The following is a 23,948-nucleotide window of genomic DNA, read 5'->3' as shown; positions in this document are numbered from 1 at the left end:
ATGATAATCCATCAAGTTCAAGGAGATACTCAATATGTGCGATCACTTTTATTTCTAAAAGGCAATTGCTCAGCAGGCCCAGTTTTCGTTGGTGAGTGCTAAAGAGCGGAAACTATGGAATCAGCTGGTCTGTATTTAGATTATAGCGTAGTAGTACCACTCATTAGTATCTCTAGTAAATTACGCAATTTACCCCAGTAAACTGTTGTTTTCTCCTTTTTAAATGGAAATGTAACAGCCCCTTCTTCACGAGGTTGTTCAGAGCCTTAAATGAGATAATTCCTCCATAGTGCGATGTCTGAGACACAGTAAACATGCTATAAAATTACCAGTTGCAATAATGTTGTTGATGTCGGTGCGAATGATGATGCCTATTCTATTAGGGTTTTAAATTTCCTCTTGACCTGAGAGTTTCAGTTTTATCTGGGACTAGAAGTGAGCACACACACACCCGCCCCCACCCCACTATTCATGCTCTCCTTGAGACCGCAATATCTACAGAGAAGTAAAATGTTAGAATTACACTCTCCCGTTCCTGACACCTTCACATCTCAGCAGTTCTAAGGAAGTATGTGACTCCAAGAAGGAAAAAGCCAACCCTGAATTTGTGGGAGCCACAATTGAAGGGACAGAACCCACAATGCCAGCACTGTTTTCTCTGAGATTTGTTCTCTTTACAGTGAAAACTATTGGGCTCAAACCCCTGAATTTCATCAACTCAAAGGTGTAAATCTTGAGGTCAGTTTAAATCTCAAATGTGAAATTATAACCCTAGAGAATTCAATACAATTATAAAGTCAAGTTTGGAAGTTCAGGAACATAACATCTATATACCAAGGAAAACAGAGGGAATTAACAGGCTATAAAAATCACAAAAGCTAGAAATATGCAGTGGATTAGGGTTAGATGGGGAGCCATTTTGATGCTAATTAGGACTGCAAACCCCTCCCAAGACCAGGGCAGAAATACTTACTCTGAGCCTGGCTGAGAGCATTCTGACCTCTCTCACCCTGTCTTCCACTGACCAAGATAGAAGAATAGTTATTTAAGGGAGAGCAAAACTGCATCCTTTTTCTTGGGACCTAAAGCACCTTGAAAGCTGTTGCCGGGTAAGTCTTCTTATGTTCAACCCACCCTATGCTTAAGACAAATTAGTACCAAGACCATGGAAAGGATACTTAGTAATGTAGTGTGTATTTCCTTACTATATAAATATTTGAACTGATGTCATGGGGAATGGCAGTGGACCAAGAATCAAGAATGGCAGAGTGCTTCTGGGCTATTAGTGGAATATTTTCTTGAAGACATAAACTTGAATTTCTACATCATAGAAACTGACCCTCCATGGAGAAATTTTGCCACCTTTAATCTGGAGATTCACATACCTTATCCCCTTCCCTCTTCCAGCCCCATCTCTCATCATTACCAGATTAACCAAGCTAGGAATTACTAACTATAGGGAAGAATGTAAGTGTTTGGCATGAAGGAAGTTAAATTATTGATGTGTGTTATACACACAGGCAATTATTCATTTGAAGATTTAAATTGTTACATCTGTGTTTTTCAAAGGAAGTCTTTGTAAGAAGAAACAACTCAGGTGACTGGCTCTTTGCCATATCTCTAAGCCAGGTTAACTGTTCATTTAAGGTCTTATGAGCCAATAGTGTAGTCCACAGAATTATAATTGTGAAGAACCAATAAGACAGATTACAGGTTTGATTTGATCTTCTCAAGATTTCTTTCAATTCTGTGCAAAACTGTGGAAGAAGTGTGTGTGTGTGTGTGTGTGTGTGTGTGTGTGTGTATGTGTGTATGTTTGAACTTTGCTGGGTCAGGGAGAAACATTTTCTTTTCCCTCCTAGATTCTGTGGCTGGTCTAAGAATTAAACCAACATAAAGCAGATTAACGGGAGAATAACATACAAATTTATTTAATATATTTTTTTACAAATGCATGGAAGTCTTCAGATAGAAAATGGAGACCTGGGGCACCTGGGCGGCTCAGTCATGATCTCACAGTTTGTTAGTTCGAGCCCCGCGTCGGGCTCTGTGCTGATAGCTCAGAGCCTGGAGCCTGCTTCAGGTTCTCCCTTTCTCTCACTCCTGCTCTCACTCACACTCTGTGTGTTTCTCTTTCTCTCAAAAATAAATAAAACGTTAAAAAAAAAAAAAAGAAAAGAAAATGAAGACCTGAAGAAGCCATCAGGCTCAAAAGCTCATAAAACTTATTACACAAAGAATGAAAAATTGTGAGGATCTGATAACACAAAGGGGCATGGGTTAGGGTGAATTGTGAGTGTCCCAGTGAATTGTGGGACAGTGATTAGGAATTATACGATAGGGAAACTAGTGGAAGATAAGGGTTATTTTAATATGCGTGTATGAAAGGACTTCCAGTCCCTGGTGATAAGACTGTTCTCTTCCTGGTTGAGGGAGGGTGCTTTTCCCTTTGGAAATTTTATGGCCTGCTTTTAGGTAGAAAGAGGGAGACCCAATAGCCCTTCATTCATCTTCTGTTTCTTAAGTTCCTTCAGTAGAGAGAGAGATCCCAGGTAGGCTCTGCACTGTCAATGCAGAGCCCAATGTAGGGCTCAAACCCGCAAACCTGAGATCACGGCCTGAGATCATAAGCCAAGCCGAGCAGAAGTCTGACTCTTAATCAACTGAGCCTCCCAGGTGCCCCTGGGGTGGCATGTTCTTAATCCCTTCACCTGATAAAGTTTTCAAATTAGAAAAAAGGAAACTTTCTGGGGCACCTGGATGGCTCAGTTGGCTAAGCATCTGACTCTTGATTTGGGCTCAGGTCTTGATCTCACTGGTCATTAATTTGAGCCCCGTGTCAGGCTGCTCCACGCTGTCAGTGAGGAGCCTGCTTGGGATTCTCCCTCTCTCCCTCTCTCCCTGCCCCTCCCCTGCTCTCTCTCTCTCTCTCAAAATAAATAAATTAACTTAAAAGAAAAAAATATATATGTATATATATATATATATACATATATAAAGAAAAAAGAAAAATTTCAACAACAAAAATCTTTTTAATTTCTATTGTGAAATAATTTTGTAGCTACAGACAGTGGTGCATAGGTATGCTGATTGTTATAACATCTCGGTAATTGGCAGAGTAAACACACCTCAGTCCTTCAGTTAACAGCCAGATAGTCTGACGCTTGTGTGTAATTTAGTCAGAAAATAAGCAATTTAATCAGCAAAGATTTCCAGGCTGATCAGAAAATTGAACTAGTAAATTGTTAAGTCAGTTAAATACGTAAAATTGTAATGGGAAAATACATTGCTAGTATGACCTTATCTCCTTGAATTGATCGTTAATTCCAAAACACTTGAATGATGTGATGAGGGAATATATTCAGAAAAATCAAAGGACAATCTGAACACTAAAAAAAGTTCCTCTTCTAAACCAGTCAATTAAAAGAACTGATTCGAATTGCAAAACACTTTTATGAAATGATGAAATGGAATATTAAATGAATGTAAAAGGAAGTTAGGAAGGACAATAAACAATGAAAATAAATGCAGATAAATTTGCATATAATGTTAACAGGCACCCTAAGACAATTAAAAAGCATGTGCAGTTTTTATAGTGCTGCCCACATTGGAAAGGTGGAAGTGGAAGAATCAAAGATAAGTTATATCTTATTATACAAGTTGTATAATACAAAGATTAAGATAAGATGATTAAATAGTGTATGTGTTTCCTGGGGAACTACCGTTGAACTTAGAAGATAACATAAAGAGTTTTCAAACCCTGCCTTGTGTTATATATTCTCCGCTGGAATTGCTTTGTGTTCTTAATTTTTCTTTTTTTTTTTTTAATATGTTGCACCTTTATATTAGCTGTGCCAGGGTACAATTTTAAAGATAAAAGAAAATTACTTACAGGCCCAGACAGATCAGTAGGCGTTTTGGGTCAGTGACAACTTGGAAGTGTGCTGGGGGGTGTCCACTCCCTGGGATAGAAGCTCAGACTCCAGGCTGTGGGAAGGCCTGACGTGTGAATTAACTGTGTTGGTACAAACCCTCTTCCAACTTAAAAAATTTAAGCCACTGTAGGAGGCCCATACCAAGTTTAGATCTCTGACAAGTTCTCTCACAGAAAGTATGTGATTTAGAAGATTAAAACCTCAAGGAGAAACAGTGTTCAGCAAATGGAGGTTACAAAGAACCACACAAGAAGCTTTATGATTGTTTTGTGCCTCACAAAAACAAAGCAATGCCACGAGCACACTAATGAAACCTAATATCTGACACATCAGGAATAAAAGGTGCTCACAGGATTAATTTTTCTTGTACCTTGCTGTGTATGCTCAAAGGTCTCCACTCTACAGAGCTTCAAGGGGATTATGTTTCTTCTTCCAAGACCATGTGAACCTTGAGTTTTATTTTTCTTCTATTGACATGGGCGATAGTAGTTTGTTTTCGCATCTTTGATTCTTGATCCCAATCTGCAAGCTGTTTTAATGTACAATAATTTTGATAACTAATAAAAGTTTAAGTTCTGAATTATTTTTATTGTTAAATAAAATATTGTTAATTGAAGATAAATAAAGATAATTGGCCACTTCTGTAGCCAAGTAGATATATCTTTTATTTTTATTTTTATTTTGTTTATTTATTTATTTAAAAAAATTTTTAATGTTTATTTATTCTTGACAGAGAGAGAGAGAGAGAGAGACAGAGCATGAGCAGGGGAGGGGCAGAGAGAGAGGGAAACACAGAATCCGAAGCAGGCTCCAGGCTCTGAGCTGTCAGCACAGAGCCCGACGCGGGGCTGGAACTCATGGACTGTGAGATCATGACCCGAGCTGAAGTCGGACGCTCAACTGACTGAGCCACTGAGGCACCCCAATATATCTTTTTTTTTTTTTTTTTTTTTTTTTTTTTACTTTTGAGAGAGAGATAGTGTGAGAGTGTGAGCGGGGAGGGGCAGAGAGAGAGGGAGACACAGAATCCAAACCTCTGAGCTATTAGCACAGAGCCTGACATGGGGCTCGACCCCACGAACTGTGACATCATGACCTGAGCCGACTGAGCCACCCAGGTGCTCCCCCTAGTAGATATATCTTAATTTTCTCTAAATGTTGATCTAGTCTTAAACTCTTTTGCTGATAACTTCACCCTGAAGTTCAGGCCATTAGATTTCACTCAAATCTCAACTGCCTTTTTTACACAGGGCACCATCCAAATGGACCTCAGGGGCCTGTAATTTCTTCTACTTTTTAAGTTTCCTGTCTTTTTGCTAATATGCCATCCTCCTTAAATCAGTTTTCTATTGGCAACCCCCATTTCCCTCTTTTTTATTATTTCTTTATGTATTTATTTATAGTTCTTTTATTTTTATTTTTAACTTTTTTTAAGTTTATTTGTTTTGAGAGAGACAGAGAGAAACGTAAGTGGGGGAGAGGCAGAGAGAGAGGAAGAGAGAGAATCCCAAGCAAGCTCCACACTCAGCACATAGCCCAAAGCGGGGCTCAATCCCATAAAATGTGAGATCACAGCCTGAGTTGTGCTGAGATCACAAGAGTTTCCAGGTCCAGCATGGAGCTTAACGTGGGGCTCAATCCCACAACTCAGAGATCATGACCTGAACGGAATTCAAGAGTCACACGCTCACTTAAGCCACCCAGGTGCCCCCCCTCTTTTTTTAATTACCACATACAGTAAAACCTTGCTTTGTGAGCATAATTTGTTCTGGAATCATGCTTGTAATTCAAAGCACTTGCATGTTTAAGTGAATTTCAAGAACCATCAGCTCAGTTGTGATCATGTGACATTCAGCATCGCATATTACTCATATTGCAAGACATCACTCGTTTATCACGTTAAAATTTATTAGAAATGTTTGCTCGTCCTGTGGAACTCTCACAGTGTTACGGAACCAGGCCGGAACGCTGGCAGAAAAACCAAGCGGCATTCAGAGATCTTGGTGGATCAGAGGTTTATTTAACCCCAGCGGGCTCAGAGGAGACCATTTCTCCAAAGATCTGAGCGCCGGATGCAAGTGGGGAGGGTTATTTATAGTTGTCAGCCTCCATATCTGTGGGAGTTTTCATGTGCTTGGCAAACAGGGCAAGAAGAACCCAGAAGAGGGGTCTCTAAGCTAGAGACCAGAGCTTGTTTTAGTCCCATTGGCCATCTTTGGCACAGTATTTTATTCATTTCTCCAACATTCTCCCCTTTGATGTCTTTTAAAAAAACTTTTAGTAGGTATCACCTTTCAGTTTTACACGTTGGTATTCTTGAAGGCTGAGTGCAGTAGTTTGGCGAGCAACAGCATTTTCAATAAAACATACCATGGCATTCAATATACAGGGGCCGATGGATACAAGTAAAATTATGGAGAGGAGGGGCCCCGCCAGGGCAGGAAGCCAGGATGCCCAATCTGTGAGATCCCATCCTTTCCATTGATTGATACTTTTCTGTTGTCTACCTTGAATTCTATCCTTGAGTCTTTTAACCTTAGTTGTAACTATTTTTGACTGGTTTATGAAATAGCAACATTTCTCCCCCAGAAAGATACAAGTCCCTCCTTTTTCTGAAGTGAGGAGGTCGAGGGTTCGCCTATTTTGGAGGGACACTGCTGCCAGGGAGTTTATTTGGCTTTGTAGGGTTCCCAGGGAGTCTGCCATCCGTTCCATGTCCAGTTCATTGGTACAATCTCCATTAGCCCAACAGCAAGAAGCAAGATCAGGGCAATGACAAGGGCTGGCAGAGTTGCATCCGAACCCCTGGTCCTGGTCCGCAAGTTGATTCCTCAAGCTTCTGTCGTGCGCAGACCAGCCAGCTTCCGGGGTGTGGCTGGAGCAGGGCTGGAGATCTCAGGGGCCAGTGTCCTTTTGAGGGTCAGTTTAAGCGGGTTGATTGGATCTGGATCGCTTTGCCAGGTTGTGGGTTCCTCTGAGTTGGCTTTCTTAACTCTGGAGTGATGGACCCATGGGGTGATACCTGAAACTGAATCTTCTATTTGGTTGTATATCTGTAAAGTCCACCTCCAAGTCTTCGAAAGGGGCGGGTTTCTGGTAACTGTCAGACCAGGTTTAGGGAACATATGGGTTGCATATTTAGAGATCCATCCTGTTTTCCAGTTGTTTAAATAATCATATGCCTATGGGGTCTTATTATTATCCCCACAGAATAACAAGCACAGAAGATTGTCTATACATGAAACACTATGACAATTTTTCTGACGTTTACCTCAAGCTGTCTAGTTTAGGCAAACAACAAACATTTAAAGACAATCAATAGAATTTCACATCCATAACGGTGCCTTGCTGAAACATAGTTTTTCTCTCTAAAAACCCCTCTTTCCAGAGATAGCCAAATTGAGACCAATGCGTTTGTAGAACAAGTCAGTCTTAACAAACCTGGCCTAATAATTTACATAAGCTCCTCAAGAATAGCGACTGATCATGAAGATCTTTTAAAGTTTGCTTTGCTGGAACTTTTATAAGGAATCTCCCAGTTGAACTTTTAGTAGCCTTTTTCAGGCCAGAAGCCAAGCCAAATACTTGCCATCAAACAGGCCTACAATACCTGTAGAATTGGGTGAATTCCTCTTTATGAGGTCCCCAAAATATCCTGAGGTTCCTGCACCTGCCAGGAAGTGACCTGCTTTACTCACCTGGTGAGACTGCTGGGAACTCTGTAAGCGAGGTACCAGGCCACCATTTCCAAGGGGCTTTATGGCTCCATGTTTTATAAAGCCAACCTTAGTTCCTTAAAGCTGTCTGGTCATATCTGAGTCTATGAATGTCACTCTCATAGTCTCCCCAAAACCCCTTCTTTACTCTGTCCTGACCCCGTAATGTTCCCGTGAGTCAGAGTTGCAAAGACATACAGAGGGATAGGGGTGCCCCCTCTGATGAGGAGACCAGTCAGATGCCCGTCTGGCCATGTCCCAAAGGAACTTAAGTGACACTTAGCCCTAGCGGTCTCAGCTTTGTGACCTAAAGATCGGAAACTCTCCCGATGCAGCCATAGACTTTGTGCCATTCACCACGGAATCTCAGACAGTCCCACTCAAACTCCATGGGCTTTCAGGGACCTTAAGCGTGCCCCCCTGTGGAGCCACAGAATCAAACTCGTCAGGCAAGCTAGACGGAGTCACACGTTCACACTCACATACACACCAGAGGTTATTACATTCCCTCCCACAGAATTCTTACCTGTGAGACTTCTGAAGTCTCAGGGAGTGATCAGGTGCCCCTTCCACTCTTGTGAGTGCACCTGGCTAGATCAGGCCCCAGCCTTACCGGTTCCGACGTTGGGTCCAGGTCCTCACCTGCCAAGTCTCCTCGAGTCCAGTGGGAATGGCAGACTGGGGGATGGCCTCAGGTAACCGAGTGGGAGACTGCTGAAATTCAGGCAGGGCGCTCCTTCTCCCTTGAGATTCCTCATTCTGTCACCACCTCGCCGTTCTCCCAAACCGGTGGCAACAGCGTGGTTGGGTTTCCTGGTTGGTCGGTAACCAAATATGTTACGGAACCAGGCTGGAATGCTGGTGGAAAAACCAAGCGGCACTTGGAGATCTTGGTGGATCAGAGATTTATTTAACATCGGCGGTCTCAGAGGAGACTGTTTCTCCAAGGATCGAGCGCCGAATGCAAGTGGGGAGGGTAATTTATAGTTGTCAGCCTCCATATCTGTGGGGGTTTTTGCACACACGGCAAACAGGGCAAGAAGAACCCAGAAGAGGGGTCTCTAAGCTAGAGACCACAGCTTGTTTTAGTCCTGTTGGCTATCTTTGGCTCAGTATTTTATTCATTTCTCCAACAGCAGAACAAGTTCCTCGTGGTCCAAGGTTTTACTGTATTTTCAGTTCTCAATGGCCAACAACGAAGTGTTCAAAGTTTAGGAAGTAGTATCCATAAATAAAGCTATGTGCGTAATAGATTTTCTCATAAGGGTATTTCAGGTGGAGAATCATTACCTGCTATAAGTAAATAGCCCATGGTTGCCTGTGAAACTCAAGCGATTGAAGTTTCCAGGACTCAAGGGCAGGTGTGTAATAGCTGAAACACAGATTCAGGCCCTGGACACCAATGAACAGAAATGTTCAAGACACTTGTCAGCAGGTGACAACAATTTTCAGCGGACCAAGCTGTATTTTGCACTGTTCAAATCCCTAAATTTTAAACACTTCTGCAGAGCTCTAAAATGAAATATCTGAAGGCAGCCCAGACTTTATAGTATTTCGTATGTGATTCTAAAAGCCTTCCAAAAGAGCCACATGGGCAGTTCATTTCTTTTTTCTTATAATAGTAATAGTAATAATAATAATAATAAATTAAGGTTGAACCCCGCCCCAGAGAAGAACTACTTCTGGCTTAACATCTTTTTGGCCCAATGCCCCAACAGCTTAGTTACCAGACAAGTCTAGAAGAACATTTCTAGATGACATTTCTAACTGAAGATCTGGACCATGGGGGAGAGGGGGAGGGAAGAGGGCATTGTTTTCCTTTTGACTGGAAATCTAGTGTGTTTACAACTAAAACAAAAGCAGGAGCCACTGTACCTAGATTCCAAACTCTTTTCAAGATAAGACAGCAACCTCCCAAAGTGAGTCATTGGCTGCATTTGTAAAGCTGTGAAGGTGGGGCACCCACTATTATAAAACAGGACTTTAGATTTGTTACCATACCCATGATGTTAAAAAGAAAAGGTACAAAAAAAAAAAAAATTAGGTTGCAAAGCAAAATCTGACTCCAGAATTTTGGCAAGGTTTCTTGCCTTGACTGCAAACATTTCAAGGAGAGGGTAGCCTCTTTTTCCAATCTCATCTTTTCAAAGAAGCAAATTCAAGCAGAAGAATTCGCACTGATCTCCCCCCTGATAGGACCCAAAGAGCAAAATGGGACTGTGTAACGCAGTGATGGAAAGAGGAGGAAACTACTGTTTTCCTGAAGCTAATCTGAGGGTTGTCATGGTAACTCACCAGGGTACAGACTATTGTAGCTTCAGGGTATAATTTTGGTTTACATTCTTAAAAGAGGATATCACGTGCTTGCATTAAGAGTTACAGAAGAATCTTTTGGAAGTGGACAGCACTGATTTAAGATTTGGGTTTGGGCCTTTGAGAGAGTAGGTGTTTAGGGAGAAAACAACAGAAATACGTCAATTGGTAAATCTTGCTAAATCAGGGGGGCTGGGTGAGAGGAGAGACCCAGAGAAACAAAGACTCATACTAGATAGTACAACTAAAAGAAAGAATCTGAAGTAAAAAACAACTGGAGCCATTTGGTAATTTAAATATGCACATTGGTCTAAGAATTGAAGCTTTAAGAGAAATTTCTCTCTGCTATTAGCTTCTCTGTTATCTTGGTATTAAATACGAAAGACTCTATTTCGATGCATTTGATCCTGCTGTTTTCCTATATTTTCATTCTGAAACCATTCCTTTTCTGTATTAATAACCTTATACAGGGTTTCCCCTTCTTACAGAAAAGCATAAATGACATAAGGTTTCATTGTAGCAGTTACTTTCAGAACAATTACTTCTGGTAGAAGCTTAACTATATGGAATTCTGCAACTAAATTTTTATCTAAGTTTTCATTTGACTGTGGTAGTCCCTAAGCCTATCTCTCTGGCTTCTTAGATTGCAGAACTATATCCTTGAGGAACAGGGCTCTGTACCAACAGGCACTCCTTCCCGAAGCTTTAGCTTTATGAGAAAATTTTGGGGAAAAGAGGCTATAGAATAGACTGCCAAATTCAAAACAACATTTCAGACAAAATAGAATGAGAAAGACCTATCCCGTTTGGGGCAGGACAGCTTTGTCTCACCTATGCCAAAGTCCTCGATCCTGCATGATTTTTAGTATTAGTACTTTTTGGAAAACTGAGAAGCCGTGATTCCAACAGTCAGTCTCTTAGGGATTTCTGAGGATGAATCCAAACAGTGCAATGTGCAAGTTACCCCAAATTACTATTTAATTATTTACACCTGTTTTGGGGCATTGTGCCTTGTCTTTTTTACAGCAATTATAAGGTGTTATGTGGGCTAGTGTGATTCCAAGTCAGAGGTCAACAATCCACTCTCTATATGCCAATATCCACCACCTGTTTTTCTACCACCTGCAAGCAAAGAATGATTTTTACATTTCTCAATGGTTGAAAGAAAATCAAAAGAAGAATATCCATGGCATGAAAATTACATGAAATTCAATTTCAGCCGCAAATGAAGTTTTATTGGAACACAGCCACACATTTGTTTATGCATTGTCTGGGGCTGCTTTCATGCTGTAAAAGTAGCGTCAACTAGGTGCCACAGAGACCATATGACCTAAAATAGTTACTTCTTGACCCTTTATGGAAAATTGTAGCCAGTCTCTACTCTAAGTCATGATCCTCACGATTATTGCAGCCTGGGTTATCTAAATGTAAAACCTCAATCAAATTATATTAATACTCCACTAATGACAGTGTTCTAATGAGAGTTCATTGTTCTGCAGTAGGTGCCTAAAAATGTGGAGGCCAGATAACTCGATGTTAAGACTAACAAAAAGACAAGATACACAAAGAAAAACAAGGGATATGGTAATACTTCCAAGTAATCTCTTCCAAAGAAAATGGAAAACTTTTCAATGATATTTGCTGTTAGGTTTCCTTTTACATAACAGAAATCAAAATGTCCTAGTTTCAACCCCCTGGAAACTGGACACCCCCACCTGATCAGCAATTTTCTTTCAGAGAAATTAATGATCAATGTGTGCTAGTTCAAATTCTGACCTTATTTGTCAAACTGTCTGTGGTTTAACGCGCTGGGGAAAATGGCAAAAGGAAGGAAGCATTTAGATATGTGTCTTTGAAACTTCATTCATCTTGAATTAATTGAAGAAGCCATAAGAATAGTTTTCTGGGGGTGCCTGGGTAGCTCAATCAGTTAAGCATCTGACTTGATTTCAGCTCAGCATTCTCTGTCTCTCCCTCTCTCTGCCCTCCCATGTAGATTCTCTCTTACTCTCTCTCAAAATGAATAAATAAACTTAAAAAAAAAAAAAAAGAATAGTGTTCTGGGCTTGCTTTAAAAAGAGGAAAGGTGTTATTGTTGTTGTTTTTTTAATTAAAAGTCTAGTTATGCTTTTAATTTAGCCAAGTTTCTTGTCTCCCTATTTAAGTCTGAGACTGTAGTACTTTTTCTTGGGTCCTAGCAAATCTTTTTTAAAAAAGAGAAAAATTGGATTAACAATTGTACCGTTGCCTTATCGGAGTCCTTCTCCATCTTTCTGCTGATGTACATGGGTTGTGCCCAAGGTTGTACATAATTCCAGGATCCACTGACTACAATGCAATCACACTCCAGCTTGTGGAATGGAATGCCAGTAAATCCAAGAAAGCTATGAATCCACTCTCGTGAATATTTTAAGTAAACTTCAGGACATTTATGCCAATTAGGACTTGCGAACAGCAAGTTGGTTGAGACACATCTCACACAACTAGTCACAACACCTCAGTTGAACAAGAGCTATGGCCTGAGAACACATCTTCAGTGACAGAGCCAAAATATTGGGTGTGTTGGCGCTTCAGCTTCTGGAAAGCATTCTCTGGGCAGCAATCTGGGTAACAGTGGATCTGACTCTCATGGTACTTCTGGCAGAAGAGGCTCCTGGAAGTTGAATGTTAACGGTCTCTCACAGCCTCACATTTGACTCCACTTCTGGCACACCTCACCCTTTTCTAACCTGTTGCCCATCAGTTCAGTGAGCTGTTCTGTTCAGTCCCTTTGGACTCAGGTACAGGTAAGGGATCATCTCCCCTCTGTACGTCAAGCTGCCAAAGGTTCTCAGAAACCTCAGGAACAGCTGGTATTTTGTTGCACTAGAATTACTTATTTCTGTGCATGCTTGGCAGTATTTTCAAGAACGTGCTTGTTTTTCACTGGACACAAATGGCTCTCTTCCAAGGTCAGACCTTCTCAGAGTCTTGCCCTCAAGTATTCAGGACAGCAGTATTTCAGGAATAAGCATCCATCAAAATCATTCTGTTTGAGGAAATATCATTTGATACACAGTACCTCCTTTTAACCAGTTTAAGAAATAGAGGGAAAAGTTCTGGTACAATGCATCTAGGTTAAAAGAATACCTACACTTAAGGAGAAAATGAAATTTCCTAAGTCAACAGTATACTGTCTTTTAGATATCTTCTCTCTTAGGACAGCTTGTGGCTTCATCAGACGTGAGTAGCAGAGGTAGGTCAGCTGGGGCATGTCAGCAGTAATGTGGTGCTAGGCAAGTTAGGATAATTGCTATGAATCTCCAGGGAATCTTCATTCCCCAGAGCTTGTAGGTTTAACTGCAAAGGGGAACGCCAAGGAACACAGTTCTAGTACTGAGGTAGGAAAAAAAATGGTCCCTTGAATATCAATTTGGTGGCTGGCTGTGTGTTCTCCAGAAACAAGTCTACTCTGAATACAAGGCTGATTGCAAAAACTGAGATTTAATTAACACCAGATCCCTAGATAATGCATGCATATACATTCTGGAGGTGGCCTATGCTATTCGGCAGCCACAAACTCAATGCGAAGGCTGTCTGCAGAGCCCTGTCCATCTGGTTGGACTTTTCTCTTTATTCTGCCTCCTGATAAAAAGATAAAGCTTTTCCTTTCTTGCTATAAACAGTTCTTCCATCATGACTTTTGAACAATACTCTTTCTCTTGGCTTGCTTTTTCTTAATGTCTTAAATGCTTTATACCGAGGGGCACTGGGTGCCTCAGTCTGTTGAGCATCCAACTTCTGCTCAGGTCATGATCTCACGGTTGGTGAGTTCAAGCCCCACATCATTCTCTGTGCTGTCAGCACAGAGCCTGCTTTGGATCCTCTGTCCCTCTCTCTCTGCCTCTCTCCTGCTTACGCTATCTTTCTCAAAAATAAATAAACCCTAAAAGAAAATTAAATGCTTCATACCGAAATCATTTTTTTCATTTTCACGTTTGATTTTTTTGTTTGCTTTTCCCGTCTTATTTTCTTTAGTAATTATGTAACTTCAATTTTTTTTTTATTTTTTTTTAACGTTTATTTATTTTTGAGACAGAGAGAGAGCATGAACGGGGGAGGGTCAGAGAGAGGGAGACACAGAATCTGAAACAGGCTCCAGGCTCTGAGCTGTCAGCACAGAGCCCGACGCGGGGCTTGAACTCACGGACCGCGAGATCATGACCCGAGCCGAAGTCGGCCGCTTAACCGACTGAGCCACCCAGGCGCCCCTGTAACTTCAATTTTAAATGTGAAAATGCTGGTGCTTTCACACATTCTTTTTCAAAAGAAGTGATAGGAGTTGATGGATTTCCTTAGCATGTCAGAAACTGACTTAGCAACATGTTTTTTAAAAATCTACCTTTGATTACACTGGATTTTTCATGTCATTTATATAGCTTCTATTTTTTTCAGCTGTATTGAAGCATAATCTACATACAATAAAACTTAATAATTTTAAGTGTACATTTGGAAGGGTTTTAACAAATGTATAATGGTCCGTAACCACTACCAAAATCAACATACAGAATACTTTCATCACCCCCCGCCCAAGGACTTCCTTCCTGCCCCTCTGCTGTTAATCCTCTGCTCCCCCCTCCCTTAGTCCCTGAAAGGCCCACTCATCTTTCTGTCGCTAGAGTCTGACTTTTTAGAATTTCATATAAATGGATCATTTTGTGTGTATTCTTTTGTCTTTGGCTTCTTTCACTCAGCAAAATGCTTTTGAGATTTTCCATGGCCAGTGACTTTTTCTTTTTCATTATTACACATATCCGTAGTTTATTCTTTTGTTGTGAAATACTTTTCCACTGTACAAGTCTACCATCTATCAGTGGATCAGTTGATGGACATTTGGGTTGTTTTCATTTTTTTGCCTATTACAAACAAGCTTCTATGAACATCGTCTATGCACAAGTCTTTGTGTGAATATGTTTTTGTTTTCTTTCGGTAGATACCAAAGAGAGGGAGTGCTGGATCATGTGGCAAATGTATGTTTAATTTTTTTAAGGAACTGTAAACAGTTTTCCAAAGTGACTCTATCATGTTGCATTCCCACTAGCAGTGTATAAGGGGCTCACTTGTTTCACAGAATCACCAAAACTTGATACCAAATTATCACTATTTTAAGTTTTAGTCATCATATAGTGGTGATTTATGTGATTTTAATTTATATTAACCTAATGAGTAATGTTGTTTACTTCATCTAAAAAGATTTTTGGTTTCATTCATTTTTCTTTTTCTGTTGTCCATTTTCTGATTCACTCACTTCTACTCTTTATCTTTTTTCCTTTTCCTGTTTTACTTTGGTTTGATTTGTTCTTTTTTCTTTTATTTGAACACTTTTATGATCTTATTCTTAATTCTGTTTTCTTTTCTTTTCTTTCTTTCTTTCTTTCTTTCTTATTAAGAATGTAGGCATTGACCCTTTTTTTTTGATCCTTAATTCTTAAATTTTTTTTTTTAACGTTTATTTATTTTTGAGACAGAGAGAGACAGAGCATGAATGGGGGAGGGACAGAGAGAGAGGGAGACACAGAATCAGAAGCAGGCTCCAGGCTCCGAGCCATCAGCCCAGAGCCCGACACGGGGCTCGAACTCACGGACCGCGAGATCGTGACCTGAGCCGAAGTCGGACGCTTAACTGACTGAGCCATCCAGGCGCCCCGATCCTTAATTCTTAATATGGTTGCTTAATATGAAACTCTTACATCATTCATTTTATTTATTTATTTTTTTAGAGTCATCTTCACACCTGATGTGGGGCTCTCACAACTCCCAGATCAAAAGTCACATTCCTTACTGATTGAGCAACCCCTCTTTCATTTTAGATCTTTCTTCTCTTCTAATATAAGTATTTAGTATCATAAATTTCTCATCAAACTCTACTTTAGTTGTATTACATACATTTTGCTGTGTTGCGTGTTTTTTTTTTTTAAATGCTTATTTATGTATTTATTTTTTTGAGAGAGAGAGCATGAGCAGGGGAGGGGCAGAGAGAGGGAGAGAGACAATCGAAGCAGGTCCCCAGCTATTGGCACAGAGCCCAACTTGGGGCTTGATCCCATGAACCATGAGATCCTGACCTGAGTGGAAGTCAAGAGTCGGATACTTAACCGACTGAGCCACCCAGCTGCCCTGTTGTGTTTTAATTTTTATTGACTTCAAAATATTTTCCTTTTTTTTTACCCTGGGTTATTTGGAAGTATGTTGCTTAATCCAACTATTTGAGAATTTTCAAAGTATCTAGAAGATGACTGATTTTGGTCATAGACAGTTTTTTTAAATTTTCAGTATCATTAAATTTATTGAGATTTATTTTAAACCTAATCTGATGTATCTTGAATGTTCCATGCATAGTGGGAAAAAAATGTGGATTCTGTTATTTCTGGATGGAGTGCTCTGTATATGGTAATTAAGTCAAATTGGCTGATGGACTGACAGTTTCTGTTTATTACTGTATCCCAAGTACTTGAACTGTCAGTTCTCTATAAATACTTGTTGTATGAATGAATGAATGAATGAATGAATGAATGAATACATGATCTATAGCATGACTATGATTATTATTTTTATCCCCCCCCCCCTTGGAATTCTAAACAGTGGCCTGGCTGAAAAATAATCTCAAATCTAATCAGTGTATCTATTTCTCTAGCAACCGGACAGTCACATCTGAGCAGTAAGTTGAAAGTCCATTCAGATTGCACGGCCTCCCTTTTGCGTCAATTCTAGATCTATCACTGCAAGGTTTGCTGTGTACAGTTTTCCTGGTTACTTAAACTTCAAGAGATTGCTGATCATTTCTTTGTACATGCAAACCGCCTTTCATTAATGTTCTGGAAGAAAATACCCAGCAGAAAAGAACTTAAATACATGTAAGGAGAGTTCAGCACACATTTGATTTCATGGTGGACAGCTGAGGATGGGTAAGGGAGGGGGCCAGAGGTAAGGGAGATCATGGCACTGAAGTTTTTCTAACGGAAGTACATTCTTTAGTGATTACAATTTTTATTTATTGATTATTATTTTTTTAGAGAAAGAGAGAGAGAATGAGCAGGAGAAAGGGGCAGAGGGAAAGAGAGAGAATCATCAGTGGGGCTGGGTCCCACAACCCTGGGATCATGACCTGAGCTGAAATCAAGAGTTGGACGCTCAACCAACTGAGTCATCCATGTGCCCCAATAATTACAATTTTTTAATGTACTTTGTCTTCACAAAAGTTTTGTTTCTTTGCATGAATCTTTCACTTATTTATTTTTTCATTATTTATTTGAGAGAGAGAGCGAGAGAGCACACAAGTTAGGAAGAAGGGTAGAGGGGGAGAGAGAATGTTAAGCAGGCTCGATGCTCAGCACAGAGCCCAACTTGGGAGGTCATGATCTGAGCTGAAAACAAGAGTCAGACACTCAACTAATTGATCCTCCCAGGTGCCTCTTTGTATGAATCTTTTAAAAGAGATGTCGGCGATGTTTGTGGCCCAGGAATAAAAATGGCAGTACTTGCAATCAAGATTATAAATCTTTTTAGAATAGCCTCACCATACCACCCCCCCCAAAAGTTATATTTCATGTTTATTTCTTTTCAAAATTCAGGCAAATCAACATTAGTTTGTGACTTTTAGAACACCCTGTGAAATTGCTATAGATAAACTGCATGCCAGAAAACCAGGATGTCTGGATTAGGATTGTAACTGTTTTGTGACTGTGAAACCTATTAACGAGAGTTCTGATTTGTATAGTCTCCAAAAGTGATGAGAGCATTATATTTTCCTAAATTAATGCATCTAAGTCCACATAAAATTTGTGCACTATTAACGTCCATCTCTACTCCTGTCATTTCAGTTCTTTTTCTTCTTTTTCTTTAACTGCCTCCAAGGAAACCTTGATAGAAATCAAGTCTGGCCAGTTTTGTTAGTTCTTGCCTCAAGTATAAGTGCTATCTTTAAAATCAGAGTTCTGCTTGCTAGTCTCAAGTGTTGCTAATTAGGCCAAAACATGTCTTAGCCTGAGAATTTCTCTGCATAATTTTAAGTTTTAATATGTAAGAAAGCTAGCCAAAAGAATATTATATGTGGATTTTTGGGGGGTTAAACCTATTGAAACCAATTTAACACAATTCGCTATAAAAACTTCCCTCTACCCTCTGAAATATTTTAATTAGGTACAGCTTTGAGTATGCAAACATTAACTTGACATATTCTTGTCTTTAGCTCATGGTTTCCTACATTTTCCCTTTGACTATTTTTTTCTTACATTACTCCCACAAAGGGATTCTTTGTGGCTTATTTTCAGAAAATCAGGAAGAATGATTCTGCTCTGGTAGGAAGGAGAATCATTCTGAATCCAACAAGAACTGCTTAGTTTTGAGAGCCTGAGAAGGTGGCCATTAGTCATGACTTTGGGGACCAGCACTGCCCCGTGGGAGCAGTTACTGGAAGAAGTGGCTTGTGTGAGGACTTAGGCAGTGGGGGCCTGAGCTGCTGTTCCCCCATCTCTAGGGCCCCCAAAGCTTCACTCAGCTGGAAAGCCCTACTGCTTCCCCTGAAAAGTGGTAATAAATCACGGTGCAGCTCTACAGCCGTATGAGTCCTCTGTGTCACCTATACTTAGGGATTAAGCTGGGTTATTCCTGGATGGCACCTTGAGTCCCTAGTGCCAGTCTGCTTTTGAAATAACCTTTCACTGACTTCTAAGTGTGCTTTTATTCTGAGGCTGCATAGGGCCACTAGCTACTTCTGGTTGTGTTGAGTAGAAAAGGCACCCCTTCCTCGGAGGTAGGTAAATGCAGCCCTGTGCCAGGACACTCCGCTTGCCCAGCGTTTTTATATAGGTACAACCTGCACAAGTGTTTATGTGGCCGCCCGGCCACTACATCTGTGACCATGACCCTAGGATCACCTGGCAGGAAGTAGTCTGTCCTGAATGTCTTTTGAAATCCCATCTGGGTTGTGACAGCTAGAACGACAGGGGAGTTAAAAGACAAATAAGGCTGGCAATTGTCACAAGTTGCTGCAGAGAAAGGCCATAAGGTGTGGACTGAAACCATTCTGCTGTTTCTTATCTTTTGTCTCCCTTCCTCACAGAGGGCTTTCCCTGTCAACCCATTGAGAGTGGAGTGCCATGCTTTTCTTCCAACAAGTGATAATCATTGTATTTGTGTGTTTACTTGTTCATTACCTATCTTTTCAACTATCTTTTCGAGGTGTTGGCCAATACACCATATCACATAGCTACTAGACACAGAGTTGGCACTTAATAAACACTTGAATGAAGAAATGTCTTTAGTAACTTCCGACAGTGGCAAGGATGAGAGATATGAAGGTGATCTCAAATAACAGGGAGACAGGGGGCGCCTGGGTAGCTCAGTCCGTTAAGTGTCCTATTCTTGATTTTGGCTCAGGTGGTGGTCTCATGGTTTGTGAGATCGAGCCCCATGTTAGGTGTGGATCCTGGTTGAGGTTCTCTCTCTCCTCTCTCTCTGCCCCCCCCTCCCCCTGCACACTCTCTCAAAATAAGTAAATAAACATTAAAGAATAAATAAAATAACAAGTGGACAGGGTGGACAGCAGCCCTTGATCAGGAGATACCATTGATTTGATTTCCCTTACTGCAGGGACTTTCCTTGACTCTCCTCTTTTTACAGATAAGAGAGGCTGGGCAGTTGATGTTTCATTGTTTGTTTTTAGCTGACATTCACCGAGAAGGCCAGGCACTGTACTAAGGGTTTTGTTTACACACATTATGTCATCCGACCTGTACAACAATCATTCTACGAAGTCCGTGTAATTATTATTCCATTTCAAATGTAAGGAAACTGAGATCTACATGGGGGATGATGGTAGGTAGTTCTATAGTTAACATAATAAATGACAACGTCAGGAGTTGAACTCATCTATCTGACCCCGACTATCCAACTCTTCAACGTTATTTTTTCCCACTTGTACTTTTTAAAAATGTGTTTATTTTAGGTAGGCTCCACATCCAATGACAACGTGGGGCTTGAACTCATGACTCTGCGATCAAGGCTCTGACTGAGCCGGCCAGATGCCCCTTCCTTCCCACTCTTAAACATTATTAAACATGCCTTTATCTTGAACACAGAGAGGCAGGAGAAGGTGCACAGTGCGAGCCCCTATCACAAACTCCCCTGGCCTTGGTCTCATGGCCCAATCTACATTTGGTCTTCCTAGACAGTGGAGGATTTCCAATCCTGCCTGTGTCCTAACCTAGTAAATTACAGTCTTCGTATTCCATTATCTCATTTTGCTTCCTTGGTGCTTACTGTCCACACTGTGGGCAGAGAGCTGTCTACCTCATGGTTTCCACATCCCTAGCTAGATACAGACTGTTTCCCACTCTCAGCAAGGCAAAGTGAGGACAGGTCATTTGGCTCAGCAGCAAGCAACATTCAGTCTCTGGTGGGATTCTTTCCCCCAAAGTTTTAATGATGTCCTAAAATAGCAAGCTTTTGAACCTCGTTCAGTTCAGAGACTTCTATTATTGGTGTCTCAGAGCCCTGGCAGTTAGGGAATATCTGCAACTCACAGAAAAAATCATAGGCAACTGCCCCTTGAACCTAGTATCAAGAGATGTTTAAAAAAAAAAAAAGTTTATTAAATTTTCTCATCCCAAATGATAAAAAAAAAAAAAATTATGACCAATTTTATAGCTATGCTACATATTTACTCACTGAGTAGAACACTATGGTAACCATTTAAGGTAATATATGGCATTTCAATACATGCAAATTACATTGTGACTCAGAATTCTTCATTTAAACACACGTGTTCAAGGCCTTGGTGAAAGGAAAGAAATAAAGATGCCTAAGTTGACTCCAAGAGGTTAAAAATCTAATTGTAATTATTTATAACCAGACGCCGATAAATGGGTTATTTTGGTCTTTTAAAAATCCTCATATCCCTTTAGAAACTGATCTGACACTCCAGCCTCCTACCAACAGGACACACATGTGCTTTCATTTCTTTGCCTCAGCTGCTGCTGCTTTGGTAGATCACACCTTGCATATGCAAGAACAGAGTAGGATACGAGGACCACAGCAGTTACTGGTTCCCCCCCTCTTTCTCTCCCTCCCCTGACCCAGCCCAGTTTTGTGGATGAAAAAAATTGAGGCAAGTCCATCTGTGGCTTTTCCAGATCTAAATGTGGGGTAACACAGAGACATATAATCCAGTGATTGAGCAAATATTTTCTGATCCCGTACACGGCACAGATATGGCTGAAGATAAACTCAAGTTTAAGATGCATTTTATTTTGTGAACTTGTGAAAGTCGCACAAAATATATTAACATATATTAATTACCCTTGATTATTATCCATGCTGGGCAGAAAGTATTTAAAATCACAAAAACATTTCTGCCTGCATCTTGAGGCTTATACCAGCAAACATTAAGAATCGTTCATCATGACCTCTTTCAGGAAAGAAAAAAAGCATTAAAATGTTTTATGCTGCAATTAAAAGTCCACCATGTTACTTTTCTTTATGTTTTTTTTTTCTTGGTCACCACTATACCTTAATAGCAAAGGTGTCAATTGAGATAAATTTTTACTACATGCTAGAAAAGGGGAGCCTGAGTAAGTCCAAGCAATTTATTTCAATCCAGCAAACATTCTTCAGAAGCCTAGGACCAGTCTAGGTGCTACAGGCAGAGAGTACAAAAAGAAGCAGAATCCTAATGGAGAAATGAGACAATACAGAAATAGTGATGTTATAGAGTAGGGCAATTATTAAATGAGATTTGCAGCTAGGGGAAGGAGAATGGAAATATTTGAGAAGTTGGTGATAAGAGAGGGGTAGATGTATGATATGATTTCAATTAAGAATTACTCCAGGGTCGCTTGGTGGCTCAAGTCAGTTGAGCGTTTGACTTTGGCTCAGGCCATGATCTTACGGTTCCTGTGTTCAAGCCCCGCGACAGGCTCTGTGCTGACAGCTTGGATCCTGCTTCGGATTTTATGTCTCTTTCTCTCTCTCTCATTTCCCCACTTGTGCTCTGTCTCTCTTTCTCTCAAAAATAAATAAAACATTTTAAGAAATTGAAAAAAAAAAGAATTACTCCGAAAAAAAAAAAAGAAAAAAAAAAATCACTCCAGACCATGACCTCCTCGAAGGTGACACATACAGTTGGATCTAGCCTCGCTGGTTTCTGTTTGGCCATTACTTCTCCCCCACTCACACCTTTCTCTTTCATCACCCTTCCCATGCCCAGAGAAGAAAGAAATGGAAGGGTGAATACTTTTCTTTCTCTTCAAATGTAAACTGTATTTTCCATCTAGGGACAATAAGATAGAGGCATATACTTTGGTAGGATGAGGCAGAACGTAAGCTGTGAAAAAATACAAACCTTTCCAGATTTTAAAGGGATAACTCATGGGAATGAACACATTAGAAGGGGAAAAGACAGGATGTGTGTGTTGCCAGTTTACCACAGTCGTGGTGTTATGATAGGATCTGTCCAAAAGACCTTGTTTTATTTATTTAATCGAGTAATCACACTCTCTCTGACACTTTTGGATGGCAAGAGCAAAAATAAAGGTACCCATGAAGTCAGACCTGCAGTTGCCAGGAAGTAGTAAAGAATGCCAGTTGAATCTCTGCTACCTGTGTAAGTCCTAAGGGAAAGATGAGCTCATGGAAGCATATATAGATCATCACAAGGCAGAATTAAAATACATTAAGTATGGCAGTCGGATATAAACCCCTGAGGGTTATGCAACATAAAAAGAATAGTTGAAGTACAACCTAAAGCTTTAAAAGGGGGAAACCTAAGATCCTCACTGGCTGGGGAAAACAGTTACTACACATTCATCAAGGGAAAGACCTTATATAAAGCTTGGGATTTGAAAACCCTAGCACTCCAACTGATCTAAGTGAATGTAAATTTAGGAGGAGGGACTTGTTTTATTTTTGCGTTTGTGGTCTCCACAGCCTCTGGACAGACCTGACAGGCTTCTAGAATTTATCTGAATTGGATTGAGCTGAAATAAAGAGGGAAGGATCCCAAATCATCTACTGAAATCTTCTTTAAAGGGTAAGTTTCATTTATTTACCATTTAAAAAAAATGGTATAGTTACTTAGCAAAGTGTATGTTATTGGCTAGACAGACATTTACTTTAATATTTCATTTTTGGGTAACAGTGTCTTCAGTAGTACTGGGATCAGTACATGAGTGACAGATATGCTCCCCTCACCCCCCCTCCCCAACCAGGAAGCTTCACATTCTGGGAGTGTGCCATGCCATAAACCTTTGGTGTATTCATGAATTGACATCACCAGGGAACTTAATGGGGACTAAAAGTAAAAACTAAAGACTTTAAAATAGAATAAAGCGGATACCAGTCAAAAGGAAGAAATGTATAAATTCATACAAAGGAATAAAAAACGTGAATTAAAATCAAAAGAATGCTGACGTTACGGAAAGCATTAAAAATGGAGAAGCAGGTATAGGAGGGAGATTTACTTGCAAAGACATTACTTTAAGGACATAATGTGGGCAAGGGATTTTATGCAGGAATGCATTAGAGATTGCTGTCAAAAATAACCCAAAATGATTGAAAAGAGGTATTTGGCTAAAAAAAAAATGAGCCAATGTAGACATTCCTTTTGGCAGACAATGGCTCTCAAAAATGCACGGAGAGCCACAAAAATAAACAGTAAACATTTTGGAATAATGAAGAAAACATTTATAGTGCATAGGTATATATAATTAAAATTTCAGGAATGTCCATTAACTGTAATAAGTAACACGAAGAAAATAAGGGAGACAAATCTAGAAAGAAAGAAATAACTGTGTTGTGTTTTTTTTTCTTATAATCTCAGAAACGGACCTAACCAGACATGTTGAGAGTTAGTAGAGACTAAATGATTACTTACGGGTGTGTTTAGGTTCACAGGGAAACTCATCCTAGAGAATTCTGAAGCAGAAACACAACAGCCACAAACTGGAAA

General features: G+C 40.2%; 1 protein-coding gene across 3 annotated transcripts in view; it reads left to right on the top strand.

Annotated features, from left to right (window-relative positions):
- SLC39A10 (solute carrier family 39 member 10) overlaps window positions 1-23,948 on the top strand; it is a 145,682-nt gene that overhangs the window by 7,695 nt on the left and 114,039 nt on the right. For 2 of the 3 annotated variants that reach the window (XM_019428314.2, XM_053906770.1), the window contains exon 2: window positions 22,928-23,030. The exons of the other annotated variant lie outside the window; for it this stretch is intronic. The gene's annotated coding sequence lies outside the window, so the exon portion shown is untranslated. The remainder of the gene's footprint in view (window positions 1-22,927; window positions 23,031-23,948) is intronic. 3 annotated transcript variants of the gene reach the window in all.

The sequence above is a fragment of the Panthera pardus genome, unplaced genomic scaffold, assembly GCF_024362965.1.
Source record: "Panthera pardus isolate Hobbes unplaced genomic scaffold, ASM2436296v1 HiC_scaffold_10, whole genome shotgun sequence".
NCBI lineage: Eukaryota > Metazoa > Chordata > Mammalia > Carnivora > Felidae > Panthera > Panthera pardus.
This window is presented reverse-complemented; position numbering and strand designations above follow the sequence as displayed.